This window comes from Hakea prostrata, chromosome 7, assembly GCF_041222555.1.
Source record: "Hakea prostrata isolate BN-2017 chromosome 7, UWA_Hpros_2, whole genome shotgun sequence".
NCBI lineage: Eukaryota > Viridiplantae > Streptophyta > Magnoliopsida > Proteales > Proteaceae > Hakea > Hakea prostrata.
In genome coordinates this window covers 44,769,547-44,782,686 of record NC_142606.1, presented here as the reverse complement: position 1 = coordinate 44,782,686, position 13,140 = coordinate 44,769,547, and positions in this window count along the sequence as shown.

Below are 13,140 nucleotides of genomic sequence, written 5' to 3'. Positions count from 1 at the left end.
ATGGAAGTATCTGGATCTGACTTGATGTAACCAAGTAGAAGACTTGCATTTGGCTAGGTTTTACCCCGACATGCGCCGATACTTATACCAAATGGTTGTGAGAGAGTGTGTTGACTTAACCCCCTGCCAAGGTTTGTCCCGAGGGATGAAGGACCCATTACCAATCGGCTGCTCAAGACCGGTGAAATGATCCGTGAGAGAATCCAAGATATCTTAAATGGTTGAGGATGTGAGTGGACTTTCCTAAAGAAGTACGGTGCTATGACTCAAAGCTTGTCTGCCAATAGAGACCAGCATACATAGAGTTAGATTCATTCATTCATTGTTTGTCTCATATCATATTGCATTTATGATTGTTCTGGAATCCTGCCATTTATGTTATTATGGATTTTAATCGCCTTTACCGAGTTTCTTTGAAACTCATTCCTTTATTGTACAATGTTGTTAGACTATCCTGCAGTCTCGAGTACTATGACGGTTCCTATGAGGAAGCGCAAGGCGAAGAGACATATCTCCAGGAAGGTGATTGCGGTTACCACAATTACTCTGAAGATCCCACGGGTGGTTATGCTCCGTACGATGCTTAGTCCGACCATTGAGTGGAAGCGTCCTTGTGCTATTTATGAGATCTACACCTACAAGGATGTCGTCTTCAAAGTGGAGAATAATTTAGTTACCCAATGTACTTGCTACTGGGATTAGCTTTTATCTAGTTTATTCTTTAGAGCTACTTTTCCGCTGGATGTAAAGTGGGATTTTTGCTTCACTTTACTTATCTGTTTGATACTCTAATTATGTCTATTATTCCGATTCGTTTATGATTCATTCTTTCATTATTGGATCTATGATTTATCTTCCGCACTCATGTTATGATTGTTCATGATTATGTTATTGTTTATGTGGGAGGTTGATCACTCGATACCTGATCTTCGGGCTGTGGATCACACTCTCGGGTATGCCAGATAGGGTACCGGCTGGGAGGGCGTGACAAGAGAAGGACGCCAAAACAAGTCCCGACCACGAGAAGGAGGAAACAATCAAAAACAACCACCAATATTTACTGTGTTAGGTGGCCCAACTGAGGAGTCCAGTAGACAAGCCAAAAGAAAAGCACGATATGTGGGGAATGCTGAGCTTGAGAAACCAGGTGAGAAGATCACTTCAGAACCGATCACCTTCTCAACCAAAGATAAGCAGGGCTAAAACACTCCCCACGACGATGCCCTTGTCATCAAAGTCACTCTGGCCGGAACAAAGGTCCATAGAGTCCTAGTAGATACAGGGTCATCAGCAGATATCTTGTCCTTAGAAGCTTTCCATAAATTACAGCTAGACGAGAAGATGTTGATCCCTTGTGGGACGCACTTATACGGTTTCACAGGAACCTCAACCCGAGCAGAGGGCACCATCAGATTAGATCTTTGTATCGGTGAACACCCCAGAGACATGGTCATCCAAACAAATTTTATGGCCGTCCGAGATTTGTCAGCTTATAATATGATCTTGGGACGACCAACCCTTTGTACCCTGGAGGCGGTAGTATCGTCCTTACACATGAAGATGAAATTCCCAACGAAAAAGGGAATAGGAGAATGTTCCGCCGACCAAAAAGGTAGCAGGCAGAGCTACGCCAATTACATGAGAAAGCGAGTAAAAACAAGCTCTACCATGGCGGTCGAAGTCAGAGATGATCGTGATGAAGAAAACATGCAAAGAGCCGAACTAGTAGAAAAATTGGAAAAGATTATGCTGAATTCAAGGGAAGATCAGGGAACTATGATCGGAGTAGAACAAGAAGAAGAATTCAAAAATAATCTAACCAGCTTTCTACAGAAAAATACTGACTTCTTTGCATGATCGGCCGAAGACATGCCCAGAATAGACAGAAAAGTAGCCGAGCACAGGTTAAATATTGACCCTCAGGCAATTCCAGTAATACAAAAAAGAAGAAATTTTTCTTTGGAAAAGCATGAGGCAATCCGAACAGAGGCTCAGAAGCTAAAACAGTCCGGATTCATTAAACCCATCGACCACCCAACCTGGTTGGCCAATGTGGTGATGGTAAAAAAGGCCACTGGAAAATGGAGAATGTGCACAGACTATACCGACCTCAACAAAGCCTGTCCAAAGGATTGTTATCCTCTACCAAGGATAGACTTGCTTATCGATGCAACAGCCGGGCATGAGATGCTCAGTTTCGTGGACGCTTATTCAGGATACAACCAAATCTTGATGAACCAGACGACCAGAAACACACAGCATTCATGACAAACAGGGATAGTTATTATTACAAAGTAATGCCCTTTGGTCTGAAAAATGCTGGGGCAACCTACCAGCGAGCGGTCAACAAAATTTTTGAACAACAGATAGGCAGGAATATGGAGGTATACGTTGATGACATGCTGATAAAAAGCACATCTCAATTCAACCATCTAAAGGACCTAGCAGAAGTCTTTGAGGTACTCCGAGCATACAAAATGAAGCTCAACTCGGAAAAATGCGCTTTTGGAGTATCTTCAGGAAAATTTCTGGGGTTCATGGTATCCCAAAGAGGAATAGAAGCTAATCCGGAGAAGATAAAAGCCATACAAGAGATGAAACCACCAAAAAGCATCAAGGAAATACAAAGTCTCACTGGTCGGGTAGCAGCCTTAAACAGGTTCATACACTTGGTCGGAGAGAGATGTTCACCTTTCTTTCAAGCCTTAAAAAATATTTCCAAAAAGGGAGTACCAGAATGGAGCGAGGAGTGTCAACAAGCTTTCGAACATCTGAAAGAAAAGCTAACTACTCCACCCCTGCTCGTACGACCGACCACAGGAAAGGAACTAATCGTCTACTTGGCAACTTCACCCCTGGCTGTTAGTGCAGTACTAGTGCAAGATGAAGGAAAACAGCAAAACCCGGTTTACTATGTGAACCATGTGCTCCTTGATGCTGAAACAAGATATCCAGAAGTGGACAAGCAAGCTTTGGCCTTGGTCATAGCAGCAAGAAAACTGAGACCATATTTTCAGTCACATCCTATTGCAGTATTGACAAATTTTCCCTTGAAGAAAATACTGCACCGACCAGACTTGGTCGGAAGACTGGTATCATGGGCAGTTGAGCTAAGTGAGCATCAAATAGAGTTCCGACCAAGACCAGCTATTAAAGCTCAGGTCCTAGCTGATTTCATCCTTGAAACTTCTGAACCAAAGCATGAGCAAGAAGAAGAGGCCACTCTCAAAAGCATCAAAAGATGGATACTTTCAGTGGATGGTTCTAGCAACGCACAGGGGAGTGGAGCGGGATTGCTCCTAATCAGCCCAGGAGGATTCCAAATACGATATGCACTACGCTTCCAATTCAAGGCCTCAAACAATGAAGCAGAATATGAAGCACTGATAGCCGGTCTTCACATAGCAAAAGCCCTTGACATTCAGAACATTGAAGTTAGAAGCAACTCACAACTAATTGTGAATCAAGTGAATGGGCTATATGAAGCAAAAGAAAAAAGGATGACTAAATATCTGACCATGGTCAACCAATACAGACAATTCTTCAAAAACATCCAAATCCAACAAGTCCCTAGAGCAGAAAATGAGCAGGAAGATGCCTTATCTAGGTTGGCTACGGATGAGATGGAAGCAGACCCGGTTGTATATATGGAAGAGCTACAGTTTCTGAGCATCAATCTGACCGACCAGATGCACATACAGACCGAGCACGGTTGGATGACTCCAATAATCAATTATCTGGAAAGTGATTTACTACCAGAAGATCCAAAAGAAGCTAGAACTGTAAAGCAGAGAGCAGTCAGATACACTGTCAGAAATGACAAGTTGTACAAAAAGTCTCTCACCCGACCATTGTTACGATGTGTAGGGGCTCCAGAGGCAGCTGTCATCCTAAAAGAAATTCATGAAGGAAACTATGGAGGTCATATAGGAGCCAGAGCCTTAGCAGACAAGGTAATAAGGCAAGGATACTATTGGCCCACGTTACAAGACGATTCAAAAGCTCATGTCCGCAAATGTGACAAATGCCAGGCACACGCCAACATACCTCATGCTCCCGCAATGCCTCTAACATCAACCCTCTCTCCAATTCCATTCGCTAGATGGGGGATAGACCTGGTAGGAAAACTACCTAAGGCCACAGGAAGCAGAGAATACCTAGTGGTGGCAATCGATTACTTTACTAAATGGGTGGAGGCTGAAGCACTGGCGTCCATCAATACCGACCAGATGAAAAAATTCGTCACACATAATATCATGTATCGGTATGGTATCCCAAAAATCATTGTCACCGACCACGGTAAACAGTTTGAAAATGTTGAATTCGAACGTTTCTATAAAGAGCAAGGTATAGAGCACCGTTGGTCTTCTGTAGCATATCCACAGAGCAATGGCCAAGTGGAAGTTACTAATAGATCAATGTTGGAAGGATTAAAGAAAAGATTGGACCAGTCTAAAGGCAGATGGGTAGAAGAGTTACCAAATGTTCTGTGGTCTTACCAAACTACTGCCAGGATGACCACCGGCGAATCTCCATTCCGACTAGCTTATGGAGTCGAAGCTCGGATTCCCGTAGAGGTTAAGGTCGGATCTATCAGAGAAGAAGAATTCAATGAAGAAGCAAACATCGAAGGAATGAGGGCAAACATAGACTTCATTGAGGAAGTCAGAGATAAAGCACAATATCGATTGGAGGAATACCAGAGACGCATTGCAACACATTACAATGCAAAGGTTAAACTGCGACAGTACCTCCCTGGAGATCTGGTCCTCCGCAAATCATCTGCCTCTGATCCTACAAATCAAGGAAAGCTTGCTCCCAACTGGGAAGGACCGTACATCGTAGTACAACAAGTTGCCCCAGGAGCATACAAGTTGAGCGATCCAGAGACCGGCCAACTCATACCTCGGACCTGGAATTCAAACAACTTGAGGAAATACTATCAATAGTATGAAATCCTCAACAAATTTTGGATTTTTCTTTCAGTTTTTGTCATTAAATTGTTCAGATACCCACAATAGTTTGTGATTTAGACATTTTGAATTTCTTGAATAAAGTTTTTGAAATTTCTACGTATCATTACAGCTCAAGCTATAATAGTTAGCTAAGATGATCATGGGAGTATTGACAAAAACTAAAATTCACCAACCGACCTACTAAGGTCGAAAGGAAAAGCCCTAAGTCACTTAGGCACAAAAGCCCTGAGTCACTTAGGCACAAAAAGCCCTATGTCACTTAGGCCACCGACCTACTAAGGTCGGAACACGAAAGCCCTAAGTCACTTAAGCACGAAAGCCCTAAGTCACTTAGGCACAAAAAGCCCTAAGTCACTTAGGCACAAAAGCCCTAAGTCACTTAGGCACAAAAAGCCCTAAGTCACTTAGGCCACCGACCTACTAAGGTCGGAACACGAAAGCCCTAAGTCACTTAGGCACAAAAAGCCCTAAGTCACTTTGTCACATCCTCCCAGCCATTACCCTAACTGGCATACTCGAGAGTGTGATCCACAGCCCCGAAGATCAGGTATCGAGTAATCAACCTCCCACATAAACAATAACATAATCATGAACAATAATAATCGATGTGCAACAGATAAACCAAAGATCCAAATAAGGAAAGAATGAATCATATATAAATCAGAGTACTAAATATAATCAGAGTGTCTAAATCAAATAAGTAAAGTGAGGCGAAATCCCACTCTACAACCAGCGGAAATGTAGTTCTAAAATAGAAGAAACAGAATGGAATCTAATCCCAATAGCAGGTACAATAGGTAACTAAATTGTTCTCAATCTTATAGACAATATCCCTATAAGTATAAATCTCATAAATGGCACAAGGGCGCTTCCACTCTATGGTCGGACTAAGCATCGTACGGAGCATAACCACTAGCGGAATCTTAAGGGTAATTGTCGTAACCGCAATCACATTCCTGGAGATATGCCTCTTCTCCTTGCACTTCTTCATACGAGCAGTCATGATACTCAGAACCTGTAGAATAATCTAACAAAACATTGTACAAAAGGAATGAGTTTCAAAGAAACTCAATAAGGCAGTTAAATCCATAATAACATAAATGGCAGGATTACAAAACAAACATAAATGCAATATGGTATGAGACAAACAATGAATGTATGAATCTAACTCTATGTATGCTGGTCTTTATTGGCAGACATGCTTTAAGTCATAGCACCGTACTTCTTTAGGAAAGTCTCATTCACTCATCATCAGTTGGTAATGGGTCCTTCATCCCTCAGGATATTCCATGGCTGGGGGTATAGGTCACCACTCTCTCACATCACCATTGGTCTAAGTACCGGCGCATGTCAGGGTTAAAGCCTAGCCAAATGCAAGTCTTCTACTCAGTTACATCAAGTCAGATCCAGATACGTCCATTCCTCGCCCCTGGCGATCCTTTCCGATATCCTTCACACTAGAGTCCTCATAGTCCCTGACTACGGACTCATCAACCCTATTGGTTATCCACATATGGTAAACGGGAAGCTCTCACGTCCTCTCACGGGTTGGTTACCGGTCTTAAGCGCCCGTGAGCCCAAGTCTAACCATATGCAACCCTACCGATAAATGGTCCCCACAATGTGATTCCTGTCCTCTCACGGGTTGGTTACCGGTCTTGAGCGCCCATGAATCCCCATTGCTACCACGGGTCGTTCGGTCTCAATAACCTTCTGAATCGGGTCTGATATAACGGGTTATTCCTAGCCAAACACTGCTAGACAGCCCTAGGTATGAAAATCAATAGTTCAAGAAGGTGTCAATGGGCATCTTCAGAGAACATCCCATACTATTCCCTTCGATGTCCAAGGACAGAAGTGTCAAAAGGACACCTCTCCTTCCCGAGCCATACTTAATCAATCACAATCACAAATCAATCATATCATGTACATTTACAGTATATAGAAAATATACCATAATAAGATCCATCTCATATACAGTTAACAATTAAAGACATTCATAAACTAAAGAAAGCAAGTAAATAATACAACTTTAATTGAAGTAAATACAGCAGTAATATATTCATAAAAGAATCTAATTATGGTAACAAATCCGAAAGATTCTAATATAGAAACTAAAATCACACAATCTATGCTATTATAGAAGTAACCATCCTTACCTTTTATAACTTGCAAAGGAATCTTAAGAAATCAAGTAAGATCTTGACAAACTTGAGAAGAGGGTCCTAGACAAGTGTATACAACATATTAGGAAAGATCCCTAAAAGAAAAGATATCAAAACATCCAAAACAGACCAAATCTGGAGTTGCTGTACTCATTGGTCGATTGGATTGGTCTACTGTTTCAGTCGACCAATGGAGACAGTGGCCTACAAAATCAGAGTTTTAAGAATAAAGAACTGAATTTGGTGGTTCAAAAGGATACTAAACAAGGGGTAAACTACATTGGTAGTATCCTAACATATAGAGGACCTCAAAACACTAATCGAATCAAGTTTTCAAGTTACAAATTAGGAAACAAAAAGTTACCATAATTAGATTAATCATGGTTCTTGAAGAATTAAGAATACAAATCATAGACACGAACAATAGGAGAATGAATCATTGATTTTGATAAAGATATCATGGAAGGCATACTTAGATCTTCAAGAAAATAGATCTAAGAACATGAATCTAAATAAGGAAACAAAACTTACCATAGATGTATCAGTCATGATTCTTGAAGAAAGCATGGTATGATAGAGGAGAAACTGTCACATCCTCCCAGCCGGTACCCTATCTGGCATACCCGAGAGTGTGATCCACAGCCCTAAAGATCAAGTTTAGGAACAATCATATCCATTTCGCACAATAACATAATCAAAAGCAAGAACAAATCATAATGTTCAAGTAATTTATAATAAAAGTCAAGAAAGGATCTCAGAAGGATCACTATAGAATATCAGAGTACGGAATAACAAGATACCAAATCAAAAGACAACTGTAGAGTATAGCGGAAATATACCCTACAAACACATGCGGAAGGTAGATCGAAATCTAAATAAAGCTCTAAGCTAATACAAGTAAAGTAAAAGATAAGTCTAGAAGAAACAAAGGAAATCAAATCCACATCTTCAGTCAGCTCTTCTGGTTCTTCAGTCTTCATCTTCTTCACCTTGCGCTTCCTCATACGGGCCGTCAAAGAAATCCAAACCTCGTAGAGAAGTCTAACAACAGATTGTACAAAAAAAGGGAATGAGTTTCGAAAGAAACCCAATGAAGGCAAGTTAATCCATAACAACATAAATAACATGGAAGCAAACCATAACAAGATGCAATGCAATATGAAACAAGTAATGTATGTATGCATCTAACTCTATGTATGCTGGTCTCTATGGTAGACATGCTTTAAGTCATAGCACCGTACTTCTTTGGGTAGGTCCGCTCACATCCTCAACCATTTAAGATATCTTGGATTCCCTCCAACCATTTAAGATATCTCGGGCGACCGATTGGTAATGGGTCCTGCATCCTTCTCGGACAATTTCCATGGTAAGGGGTTAAGTCAACACACTCTCTCACAACCATTTGGCATAAGTACCGGTGCATGTCAGGGAAAAGCCTAGCCCAATGCAAGTCATCTACTCAGTTACATCAACTCAGGTCCAGATACTTCCATTCCTCGCCCCGGGCGATCCTTTCCGGTATCCTTTCCACTAGAGTCACGGATATTACTCACCGGACTCATCAACCCTATTGGTTATCCACATATGGTAAACGGGAAGCTCTCATGTCCTCTCACGGATATAACTCACCGGTCTCGAGCGCCCATGAGCCCAAGTCTAGCCATATGCAACCCTCCAATAAATGGCCCCCACAATGTGATTCCCGTCCTCTCACGGGTTGGTTACCGGTCTTGAGCACCCGTGAATCCCCATTGCTACCACAGGTCGTTCGGTCTCAATACCCTTCCGAATCGGGTCTGATATAACAGGGGTATATCCTAGCCAAACACTGCTAGACATCCCTAGGTATGACAACCATTGATTCGGGAAAGTGTCGATGGGCAACCCCGGAAACATCCCATACTATTTCCGATAATGTCCAAGGACAGAAGTGTCAAAAGGACACTTCCCAATCCCAAACCAAACTTAAGCAAACACATTCTCAGATCAGTCATGACATACACAACCAGTAGTTCATCATATAAAAGAGAATGTAAAAGCAACATCGATTAAGCAAAGAATAAGTAATTCATATAACATAAACAATGAAAAGATGATATAAATAAGTGCTACTGTTCCCACAGTAGGAGATCAGAATTAAAATACAATAACAGTAGGTAATCTCATAGTTTCATAAAGTAGAAACCAGAGAACAAGCAATCTATGTAGTTAAGGAATCAACTGTCCTTACCTGATTATCGCCGAAGATAATCCAAAGATCAAAGAGAGAGACACCAAACATGGCAAATAAACCCCTAACAAGCATAGATACAACATTAGGAAAGATACCTAAAAGATCAGAGAGCAAACGAATCAAATCGAGCGAAAATTGAAGCTACTGACTTCATTGGTCGATTGCCTTGGTCTATTGACCCAATCGACCAATCAATCACGACCAATCGAGTCAAGATCGGAATAGTGAAAACTGTTTTGGCCATAACTTCTTCGTTTGAAGTCGGATTGATCCGAAATTCGAAGGGGAACTTCCTAGGATGTATTAGAATCATATGGGAAGATAAAATCATCAAGTCATGGTAAAAATATGGGTTCTTGATTTAACCCAAGAAATTAGGGTTTCAACCTTTATGGCTCTCAGGAAAAGGTTATGATCACAGGAAGAAAGGGAATGGTTGCAATCAAGAACATAATAAGAAAATCTTGTTTAGGTTAATAGAAACATTATGGGAAGATAATCATGGTCAAAAGATGGGTTCTTGATCTAACCCAAGAAATTAGGGTTTCACCCTTATGGTTCCCATAAAAAGGTTAAGATCACAGGAGGGAAGGAATTGATGATTGGCCAATTACAACAAGAAGAATTAAAGAATATTGAATTTAGATCAACCTCCACATTACCCATGAGGTTTCCCTCACATGGGAGGTTACCAAAAAGGTTCTCAGATAATCACCCAGATTAGGGTTTCAAAGGATTAGGGTTAGGGTTTTCAAAGATTCCACTTGGTGGGGGTTGAGATCATGATGATGATCATAGATCTCAAGGAACAAGATGAGATCATGGAGTGGATGGTTGCAAGAGTGCATCATCTTCTTCCTGATCTCAGCCAAGAACAGATTAAAGAAAGAAAATCAGAGATGGAGAAGAAAGAAAAGAGAGTAGACATACCTTTGATGCGAGAGGAAGAAGATTACTTCAAGTCTTGTGAGAGATCACCAAGGAATGCAAGGGAATTGATTAGATTAGGGTTCTAACTCATTCCAGGGGCTTAGGAGGCATAGGAGGCGAAGTAATCCCGAGATTTGACTTAAATAGAGGAGATAGAACCAAATTGGTAAATTCAGACACCATTGGTCGATTGGATTGGTCTACTGGTCCAGTCAACCAATGAGTCTACCAATCAGGACAGCAAGGTTCAAACAGGGATTCGGAGGGCTATACAAGGTCAAATTGAGTGAGGTTTTCTTCTACGAGTCAATCAAGAAGTCTAGTTTCCAGAAATACCTTCGGATCAAGAATTGGAGTTCATTAGGTCCACCAACTAGGCTCACCTTCTTCGATGCGCAAGCAGGATTTGCCAGACATAGTTCAGCAACTTCGGACAAGGATTTGGAAGGTTATATGGGGTCAAATTGAGTGGGGTTTTCTCCTGGAAGTCCATTAAGAAGTCTAGTTTCGGGAAATATAATCGGATTGAGCACAGGAGTTCATTAGGTATTTCAACTAATTCACCCCTCTTCGGTGTGCAGATTCAAAACTAACACTGACAATGCTCTCAAGTGAGGGGCATCATCGACAATGTCCATGGGCTTGGGTTCCGACACCAAATCGTCAACCAAAAGGGTCTACAAGCAACAAGCTAAGATCAAATCAAGGTCCAACTTTAAGGTCAAACATTTAAACTAACCCTTCTTTACCCAAAACAGATAGGGTGCCCTGGCTAGGCTTGGGCTGGATTTCACAGAAACAACTAGAGATTGATAGATCATGGATTATGTAAAGAAAACACAGCGATTGACTACTAATATGATCAATATAATAGATCTAAGAACATCAGAATTTAAAGCAAAGATAAACGAAGACGAGATCATGATTTAGATCATGATTCCTTCAAAAGCTTGCAATGATCATGATTACGGACATTGCTTTAGCCTTTAATCCTTAGGAAGATCATGAGAGATAAGTTCAAAGATGTTTGCAACAGAGAATGCAGCATCTCCTGTACTGTCTCAACTCAAAAAGGAAAGAAAACAAGGATGAAGAAGAAGAAGAGAGTGTAAACATACCTTTTTGTATAAGAACACAAGTTTTGACGAAGATCCGTCAAGATAAACACCAAGAGTGCAAGGGAGATGACTTGTAGAGGTCTTTGGTTCGATCCAAAGAGTTTGGAAGCAGAAAATACGAAGTAGACTCGAGATTGGACTTAAATAGAGCAAGCAAGACCTAATTACCAAAGACAGAACCCATTGGTCGAGTGGATTGGCCGACTGGTCCAGTCGACCAATGAGTCGACCAATTAGTTCAGCAAGTTCAAAACAGGGAATTGAAGGCTCAGAACAAATCCAAACATAAAGGGGTTTTGCACACACACCAAGTGACTTACCTAATAGGTAGAAATGCCTTCAAACCATGATAGAGAACACTCCAAGTCCATCAACTAATACGATCTTCATCAAGATTCAGTTTCCATAAATAGCACATTGTCATCAACACTCATGGATTCAAAGCCAGACACCAAGTCCTCCACTGGGATGGCCCAAAGCTGACTTCTTGCTTTACTTCGGGTTGTCGGACCTACAAACAACAGGGTTTCCGGGTCAAGGTTAGGGCTGGGTTTCACACACTTAGGCACAAAAGCCCTAAGTCACTTAGGCACAAAAAGCCCTAAGTCACTTAGGCCACTGACCTACTAAGGTTGGAACACAGAAGCCCTAAATCACTTAGGCACAGAAGCCCTTAGTCAGTTAGGCACAAAAAGCCCTAAGTCACTTAGGCACAGAAGCCCTAAGTCACTTAGGCACAAAAAGCCCTAAGTCACTTAGGCACAAAAAGCGCCCTAAGTCACTTAGGCACAGAAGCCCTAAGCAACTTAGGCACAAAAAGCCCTAAGTCACTTAGGCCACTGACCTACTAAGGTCGGAAAACAAAAGCCCTAAGTCACTTAGGCACAAAAGCCCTAAGTCACTTAGGCACAAAAGCCCTAAGTCACTTAGGCACAAAAGCCCTAAGTCACTTAGGCACAAAAAGCCCTAAGTCACTTAGGCACAAAAGCCCTAAGTCACTTAGGCACAAAAAGCCCTAAGTCACTTAGGCACAAAAGCCCTAAGTCACTTAGGCACAAAAAGCCCTAAGTCACTTATGCACAAAAGCCCTAAGTCACTTAGGCACAAAAAGCCCTAAGTCACTTAGGCACAAAAGCCCTAAGCAACTTAGGCACCACAAGCCCTAAGTCACTTAGGCAAACCGACCTAATAAAGTCGGTAACAAAGGCCCTAAGCAACTAAGGCACAAAAGTCCTAAGATACTTAGGCAACTGACCTACTAAGGTCGGTAAATAAAAGTTCCCCGAGCACAAGAAGATGATACTTGGAAAGAAAGGAATAACAATTGACCAAAAACATCTTTGGAGATTAAAATAATATTTCATTCCATACAAAAAAAGTTATCCATACAAAAAAGGATCATCTCAAAAAAGCTCAAGGACGATAATAATCAAGTTTACAGGAAGAAAGGCTAAGATTTACTATCTGGCTTCTTCAGACCTGACACATTCTTCGACGTGGAGGTTCCCGAGCTACCAACCTCCGGCAAGGGATCCCAGTTGGAATCTAAAAACTCAGCCACTTCAACTGGTTGCGGCTTAGGAAACCTTGCTCGGGAAGCACACCATGAAGGACGGGGAATCTTAAGGTCGTCATAGATTCAAGATCGATCAGATCTTGAAATCGTTCCAAATCCAAGTCTTTGAAAGCTGCTATGATACCCTGGTAGGCATGACGCC